The 8,689-nt window shown below is 44.0% G+C and overlaps 1 long non-coding RNA gene across 2 annotated transcripts; it reads right to left on the bottom strand.

The window, feature by feature from the left end:
- Nucleotides 1-220: 220 nt before the first annotated feature.
- Nucleotides 221-7,590, bottom strand: LOC123333555. Of its 2 annotated transcripts, none has more exons than XR_006550929.2 (2): nt 7,183-7,590; nt 221-973 (listed from the first exon to the last, which is right to left on the bottom strand). It is a non-coding gene; the product is annotated as an uncharacterized LOC123333555 (long non-coding RNA). The 2 variants fall into 2 exon arrangements; XR_006550928.2 differs by having other exon boundaries at nt 7,192-7,590.
- Between the last annotated feature and the right edge of the window lie 1,099 nt (nt 7,591-8,689).

Genomic DNA, 8,689 nt, shown 5'->3' with positions numbered 1-8,689 from the left:
CACAAGTCTTATAACTCTGGATTTCACTGTTTTCAAGATGGGTCCATCTGGAAAGCTTCATGGTTTCTGTACGATTCTGATAGAGAAAAGACATTTGGCTAAATATATAAAATTACGCTTGAAAGAATAAAAAAAAGCTAAAAGAGGAAATGAAAAAAATATTTAACATCAGTACAACTGAATAAGAATTCTCCTGTGAAAAAGTTCAAATGGCTGAGAATGTGAGTAATCAATTATTTTATTGCTCAAGTAACTCGAGGCAGGGGAGGAGAGGAGAGACTTATCACCCAGGCATTGTCTACTGTGAGGTTCTGTGCTGCCTCTCTTCTGCTTCTCCTCTCCCCCAAATTTACCAACCTACGTCCTATTTCATTCATTCTCTTCAATAACCGCAAATATTTTGGAGTGCTAATTCTCCTAGCTCCTAGGTAGGAGAGTGACCTGCATAGACTGGGGATTTGTTTTTAGGAAACAATTCAGTTTAGTCTGAAAACGCATGTGCTTTCTGCATTTCCACAAAGTCACATCGTCGTGGCCGCATTTCCACCAAGTCCCACCATCGCGGCCCGGCCTCCCATCACACCCGCAGCATCCAGCCTGCGGAAACTGGGGTGCAGGACACGAAGCGCGCGGGAATCACCGTCTCTAACCACGGGCTGCCTGAGCTGGTCCGTCAGCTAGGATGCTCCCAGCACACCCACCACCTGCAGGGTGATGTATCTAGGTTCAAAACCCCGTCCACTGTGCGGCTTCCAGGTAACTGCGCCGTCAGGTTTTATATTCACAGGTTGACAGGATGAATACAGTTTCTTGTCCCATCTGCAGTCAAGTTACCCATTCAGAAGCCTGGGCACAGCTCTACCCTCATCCCTTACAGGGAACAAGTTCCCCCGTTGCCTGGCCAGGGATCAAGCAAGGGGACCTGTTGTTTGCTTTCGTTCTCTACTGCAGCAGGGGCCCAGTAAAGCCTTGCCTGAAAGAAAAAAAAAAAAAAGAAAACGGTATATCAGACATCTGGTATATTCCTGTCAGGGTTTCTTAAAAAAAAAACCAAAAAAATAAAAAGCAGCATTTCTATCAGTGCCTGAACTCACAATTTCCAGACTGAAAATTACCAATTGTTAAAAACCAAAATTCAGCCCGGTAAATCTGAAGATGTAATTGGCTTTACTGACTATTCATGAAACAGGAAGCCGTCTGTCCAGCCACTAGAAGGGTGTTCCAGGGGCTGTGTGAATGGAAGGTCTTTATAGGAAGGAGGGTGGAGCAAAGGGATTGTCAGGAAAAGAAAGGATGGTTTTTAGTTCAGGACATCTTTTTGAGAGAAAGAAAAGGCAAGGGTTTTATCACCCAGATTGACTCTTGCTGGAGGTGGGGAGGGGAGTGGCAGAGAGGGCCCAGATTACTTCATCGATGCTGAGATTACATTTCTTGAGAAGATCATCAGAACCTGCAGTTAAGTCCTGGCTTGCTGTCATGGGGGTGTGGAGGGGGAAGTGACTTCATTTGGGGCCTGTCATTTCATAATTAACATAACTTCAAGGCTAACTTTATTTTTCTCCTAAATAATTTGTTTGTTGTCAGAGTTTAATAAATACCAAATATTTTTGTGCAACTTTTTTTTTAATTCTTTTAAAAAAAAAAACAGCTATGATGTTGAATCATATAAAAAATAATATGAAATAATTTTTAAGGCTTTGGAAATTGATTTAAATAATTAGTGGGTCTGTAAGGATTATACCACGATGGTGTGATCACTCATCTAGAGCCAGACATCCTGGAATGTGAAGTCAAGTGGGCCTGAGAAAGCATCACTACGAACAAAGCTAGTGGAGGTGATAGAATTCCAGTTGAGCTATTCCAAATTCTGAAAGATGATGCTGTGAAAGTGCTGCACTCAATATGCCAGCAAATTTGGAAAACTCAGCAGTGGCCACAGGACTGGAAAAGGTCAGTTTTCATTCCAACCCCAAAGAAAGGCAATGCCAAAGAATGCTCAAACTACCACACAATTGCACTCATCTCCCATGCTAGTAAAGTAATGCTCAAAATTCTCCAAGCCAGGCTTCAGCAATATGTGAACCATGAACTTCCTGATGTTCAAGCTGGTTTTAGAAAAGGCAGAGGAACCAGAGATCAAATTTCCAACATCCGCTGGATCATGGAAAAAGCAAGAGAGTTCCAGAAAAACATCTATTTCTGCTTTATTGACTATGCCAAAGCCTTTGACTGTGTGGATCACAATAAACTGTGGAAAATTCTTCAAGAGATGGGAATACCAGACCACCTGACCTGTCTCTTGAGAAATCTGTATGCAGGTCAGGAAGCAACAGTTAGAACCGGACATGGAACAACAGACTGGTTCCAAATAGGAAAGGGAGTACGTTAAGGCTGTATATTGTCACCCTGTTTATTTAACTTATATGCAGAGTACATCATGAGAAATGCTGGACTGGAAGAAACACAAGCTGGAATCAAGATTGCCGGGAGAAATATCAATAACCTCAGATCTGCAGATGACACCACCCTTATGGCAGAAAGTGAAGAGGAACTAAAAAGCCTCTTGATGAAAGTGAAAGTGAAGAGTGAAAAAGTTGGCTTAAAGCTCAACATTCAGAAAACAAAGATCATGGCATCCAGTCCCATCACTTCATGGGAAATAGATGGGGAAACAATGGAAACAGTGTCAGACTTTATTTTTTTTGGCTCCAAAATCACTGCAGATGGTGATTGCAGCCATGAAATTAAAAGACGCTTACTCCTTGGAAGGAAAGTTATGACCAACCTAGATAGCATATTCCAAAGCAGAGACATTACTTTGCCAACAAAGGTCCGTCTAGTCAAGGCTATGGTTTTTCCAGTGGTCATGTATGGATGTGAGAATTGGGCTGTGAAGAAGGCTGAGCGCAGAAGAATTGATGCTTTTGAACTGTGGTGTTGGAGAAGACTCTTGAGAGTCCCTTGGACTGCAAGGAGATCAGCCCTGGGATTTCTTTGGAAGGAATGATGCTAAAGCTGAAACTCCAGTACCTTGGCCACCTCATGCAAAGAGTTGACTCATTGGAAAAGACTCTGATGCTGGAAGGGATTGGGGGCAGGAGGAGAAGGGGATGACAGAGGATGAGATGGCTGGATGGCATCACCAACTCGATGGACGTGAGTCTGAGTGAACTCCGGGAGTTGGTGATGGACAGGGAGGCCTGGCATGCTGCGATTCATGGGGTCGCAAAGAGTCAGACACGACTGAGCGACTGAACTGAACTGAAAGATTATACCACTGATTTCATTTCAGCTGCCTTAAACCTTTCCAAGATCTTGTGTTACAGTCTCCCATTCTGACCAAGCCTTTGCCTACAGACCAGTTCACAAATACATTTGCATCATCATCATGTTAAAATCCCAGGCTATACAACGCAATTTATGTGGACCCTTGTGGGTTCGACCTCTCCTCCAAGACAGTAAGTATAGAAATAGGGGGAAAGACTTCCTCTTTGAACTAGGACACATCCTTGAGAGTAGAGACTTCTTTCTCTTCTCTTGGTCTGGCCACATCAATCCATACAGCACTCTGCAAAATAATCAGTACTCAACCAAAGCAAACCAAAGCCAGCAAACTAAAGGCATGTCCAGTGAGTTTAGTTTTTAAGTATGAAGGTGTGAAAGAAGAGTCAGCACTCATTCAGAGACTTCCCTGGTGGTCCAGTGGTTAACACTTTGCCTCACAATGCAGGGGGTACAGGCTCACTCCCTGGTTGGGGAGCTAAGATGTCATGTGCCTCTCAGCCAGAACACCAAAACATAAAACAGGAGCAATAGTGTGACAAATTCAGTGAAGACTTCAAAAACAAAAACAAAAAACCACACATTAAATTCACATATTGGCAACGTATCCCTTGGCCACGCACCCAGAAGCAACCAAAAACCCAAGGAAACAAAACCAAGCCCTTACAACCTGTAGTGCTTTAGTCCCAAAGGCAAAGGGCAAATCACTCCAGTTGTTTAAAACTATTCTGTTTCAATGTTATGCATCCCGTTTGGAAGTTCTTGTGTGGTCATAGCTATGCTGCTGTCCAGAATTACAGACCCAGGAGAAGCCAGCAGCATGAGGGGGAAGGCAAGGGAGGGTGCAGTAGGGTGAGAGTCCTGCAGAATTGGAGCCTTGAGATGAGCAGTCACCTTTGGCCAAAAAAAGCTGGAGGAGGTTTTGCAAGAAGGGAGGCAGGGAGAAAAACACCCTGGGTTCATTCTCCTTTCTCCCTTGGGTCTCTCGCTGGAGGCTCCCTTAAGTTGGATCCAATGTAAAGCCAGAGCACCCACAAGGTGAGCTGATGTGACATGTCCAAGTCCATCTCCCAGGGCAAGAAATGGAGTGAAGGGTGGAGAAGTGATCTGGAGGGGCAAACAAGATGCTCAGCCTTTTTGTCCATTTTAAATTTTTAAACATTCTAAACTACCTCTTGTCCTCAGGAAGTAGACACACTGCACGTCCTAAATTCTCACCTGAAGGAACAACAGGAACAACACACTAGCTCAACTTCGTCCTCTTTGTCACCTAGCATAAAGGCAGACCTTGAGAGAAAGACAGTGGAGACAAATCTTTTCGTCGGTATGCTCATCAATGGCTTCCCCAGTGGCTCAGAAGGTCAAGGATCTGCCTGCAATGCGTGAGACCTGGGTTTGATCTGGAAAAGGCAATGGCAACCCACTCCAGAACTCTTGCCTGGAGAATCCCATGGACAGAGGAGCCTGCTGGCCTACAGTCCATGGGGCTGCAAAAGTGTCAGACACGACTGAGAGACTGAGAACACACGCCTAATCAATAGTGTTTCTTTAAGCCCTCAGACTGCTTAACCTATCAGCCCTTTCTGCTTAATCTGAATCACCCAAAGAATGTCAGACATCACGTGATTCTCTAGTCTAGCCAATATTTTCTCATCTCTGGGCTTTCTGGGATAATGATTGAAAAAAATTATTAAACAGACTTTCAACTGAACAGAGTCTGCAGACCAGAAAGGGGAGCTCTCATGCCCTGTAATGATAACACAGCCCCAACAGGAAGAGGAAAGACCTCCTGGAAGCACTCAGCCAATGAAAACCTAAGAACTGTTTGTTTGCATAACCCTCCCGACTTCCTTTTCCCCTCTGTAAAAGAGTTCTCCTTTTTATTTTTGCTAGGGCCTTGCACATGGCTTGCTGCTGCTGCTGCTAAGTCACTTCAGTCATGTCCGACTCTTAGTGACCCCATGGACTGCAGACTACCAGGCTCCTCCATCCATGGGATTTTCCAGGCAAGAGTACTGGAGTGGGATGCCACTGCCTTCCCCGGCACATGGCTTGCAATGATTGCAAATTTCAATTCTCTGCTAATCCCAAATAAACCCACATTAGCTGGAGAAATAACTGGCAGTGTATTTTTTCTTCCAGTCAGTTCAGTCACTCAGTCATGTCCAACTTTTTGCGACCCCATGGACTGCAGCACTTCAGGCTTCCCTGTCCTTCACCATCTCCCAGAGTTTGCTCCGGGAGCAAACCGTCCATCAGGTCGGTGATGCCATCCAACCATCCCATCCTCTGTTGTCCCCTTCTCCTCCTGCCTTCAATCTTTCCCAGCATCAGGATCTTTTCCAATGAGTCAGTCTTTTGCACCAGGTGGCCAAAGTATTGGAGCTTCAGCATCAGTCCTTCCAGTGAATATTAGGGACTGATTTCCTTTAGGATGGACTGGTGGTTTAGGTCAACACAATTAACTAACACTGACTGTATCGCCAGGCTGGTCGCTAAGTCACAGAGTTCATATCTTTTCAATACAAGCGACACTCTCTACTGTGTTCTTGCGTGTGCACTCTTGTGTGTGCACTGGGAAAAAAGGACTCCTCTGTGCGTGCTCCCTCAGCCTGTCAGGTAAATGCCCCGTCAGAATGTAAGAAAGAATAAAGACATACCGCTCCACTCCTCCCCAAAAGCCCCCAGCAATGACTGCAAAGAGGAAAAATGGCGCAAACATGCACACACACACACACTTAGGAAACGTGCCAGGATGCAAAGAAAGAGACGTTGGACTGGAAAGGGAACCGGCACAGCAGTCCAGAAAAGGCTCGAATCTAAGCATGTAAGTCCAGATGATGTAAATCAGTTTCCAGGCTAGATTCGTGGAAAGACAAAGGAATTAGAGGAGATGGGTGCCTCTGAAAACAAGGTGAGGCTGAAAAGAGGAGAGATGTTTGAAAGTGTGTTTAAAATGGCATTTAACCCTGATCGCCCCCATTCCATGCAACAAAGCAAATATTCTTTCCCAAAGAGAAGATAATATTAATAACTGGACAGCATAGGATCACCAACATTTGCAGAAAGTCTCCAACATGAAAGGCCGAGACAATATAAAAAGAGAAAGAAACAGGAAAAATGGGGGGAAAAAATTTAAGACATGTAAATATTATTCTCAGACAAGTTATTGAGTCTCTGAAATAAAAACTAGGTACTTTTTTTTTTTTAACGAACATTTAGAGAATAAGAAAGCTCTTGGAAGTAAACAATAGAGAAAATAAAGTGAAAAAGTAATCGGCTAATTGGCAAAGGAATTGGAAGAAAAAGTTGAGAAAATATCCCTAATTAGCATGAAAGTCAGAAAGAGAAAAAGACAAGAAAACTCCACTATCAGCCAGGAAGTTCAACAACTGAACTAAGGGAGGACAAGGAAATAGATGTTATCAAAGCAACAGGGAGAGAGCGTTTCCTAGAATAAAGGACACGAAATCTAAAACTGAAGGGCCATGCCCAGCTCAGTGAGTAGGAGACTCAGTTTACATTGTCAGGAAGATTCAGAACACCAGGGTTAATGTGAAGACTTTAAACATGTTCAGGTTTCAAAAACAAGCAGAAAACCAAATCATGTAAATAGGATCCTCCCACCCCTCAAATTGGAAGACAGTGGAAAAATGCCTTCAAAACTCCATGGCGTGAAGTCCCTGGCAGTCCAGTGGTCAGGGCTCTGAGCTTTCACTGCCGGGAACCCGGGGTCCATCCCTAGTCAGGGAATTAAGATCACATAAGCCATGCTGTGTAAGCAAAAAACAACTCCATGGAAATGATTCCTTCTCTAACATCTTAAACCCCACCAAACTGTCAGCCGAGGATAAGGAGAGAATGAAGACATTTTCAGAAATGCAAGGTGTTAAAATTTACCTCCCATACCTGCCCTTTCAGAAGGCTGCTAGGGAATGTGTCCACAGCGAAAAGAAGTAGTAACAGAGAATGAGGGAGATATGAAATCCAGGGGCTGAGGGACACGGCACAGGGGGAGAGTACTGAGTAAAAGCAATTCCTAGAATAACTGTGACAGAAATGCCAAGATAACAGCGTCAGCTGGCAGAGAGAGAAATGAGATTAGAGAGAGCAGAGATCCCCAGGACTGCTGTCTCTAAGAATAATACGACTGATTGACTAGTGAATATTCGTGACCCTGTTCAGAGGAGAGTTAGCTATAATATAACTGGTACAAAAACCAAGGGAATAAAAATAGGAGGCAACAATTTACATCAAGAGAAAGAAACAGTTCATGAAGCAAAATATAGTCATAGAAAACGATGTGACTTCGCTGTGAATAATAGTCACACTGACATTTTACTGCATGTTGATTTATCTAAAAATGGTAAGACAACCACTGAGGGCAGGTGGAAGAGGGGGACAGAGGACAGAGAAGGTAGCCACACAAGACAGAAAAGTCCTCGCCTACTGCAGCAGGAGTGCTAAGTGCAATTTTTAGAATTAGGTAAATAGACAAGATCAAAGAGCTCAAAAAGAAGTGCTTAAGGTAATGGTAGTAAGGAGGCAGGGAGAATGGGGCTGGTACTGCTGTTTTTCATGAGAAAACTAGAAGTACTAGGATTTTGAAATTAAAAGCTTTTCATCAAAGCTTTGTCATGCACGTGCATGCATGGGGGTGTGTGTGTGTGTGTGTGGCTTTGGAAGTAACCTTTAAGATGTACTGTTGTTCAGTCACTCAGTCATGTTTGGCCAGGCTTCCCTGTCCTTCACCATCTCCAGGAGCTTGCTCAAACTCAAATCCGTTGAGTCAGTGATGCCATCCAACCATCTCATCCTCTGTTGTCCCCTTCTCCTCCTGCCCTCAATCTTTCCCAGCATCAGGGTCTTTTCAAATGAGTCAGTTTTTCACATCAGGTGGCCAAAGTATTAGAATTTCAGCTTCAACATCAGTCCTTCCAATGAACACTCAGGACTGATCTCCTTTAGGATGGACTGGTTTTATCTCCTTGCAGTCCAAGGGACTCTCAAGAGTCTTCTCCAACACCACAGTTCAAAAGCATCAATTCTTCGGTGCTCAGCTTTCTTTAGGAAAAGGTAATGGCAACCCACTCCAGTACTCTTGCCTGGAAAATCCCATGGACGGAGGAGCCTGGTGGGCTGCCATCTATGGGGTCTCACAGAGTCGGACAAGACTGAAGCAACCTAGCAGCAGCAGCAGCTTTCTTTATGGTCCAACTCTCACATCCATACATGATTACTGGAAAAACCATAGCTTTGACTAGATGGACTTTGTTGGCAAAGTAATGGCTCTGCTTTTTAATACATTGTCTAAGTTTGTCATAGCTTTTCTTCCAAGGAGTAAGTGTCTTTCAATTTCATGGCTGCAGTCACCATCTGCAATGATTTTAGAGCCCAAGAAAATAAA

Source organism: Bubalus bubalis, chromosome 5, assembly GCF_019923935.1.
Source record: "Bubalus bubalis isolate 160015118507 breed Murrah chromosome 5, NDDB_SH_1, whole genome shotgun sequence".
In the NCBI taxonomy this organism is placed as follows: domain Eukaryota; kingdom Metazoa; phylum Chordata; class Mammalia; order Artiodactyla; family Bovidae; genus Bubalus; species Bubalus bubalis.
Note: the sequence above shows the minus strand (reverse complement) of the source record. Positions and strands in the feature narration are given on the sequence as shown.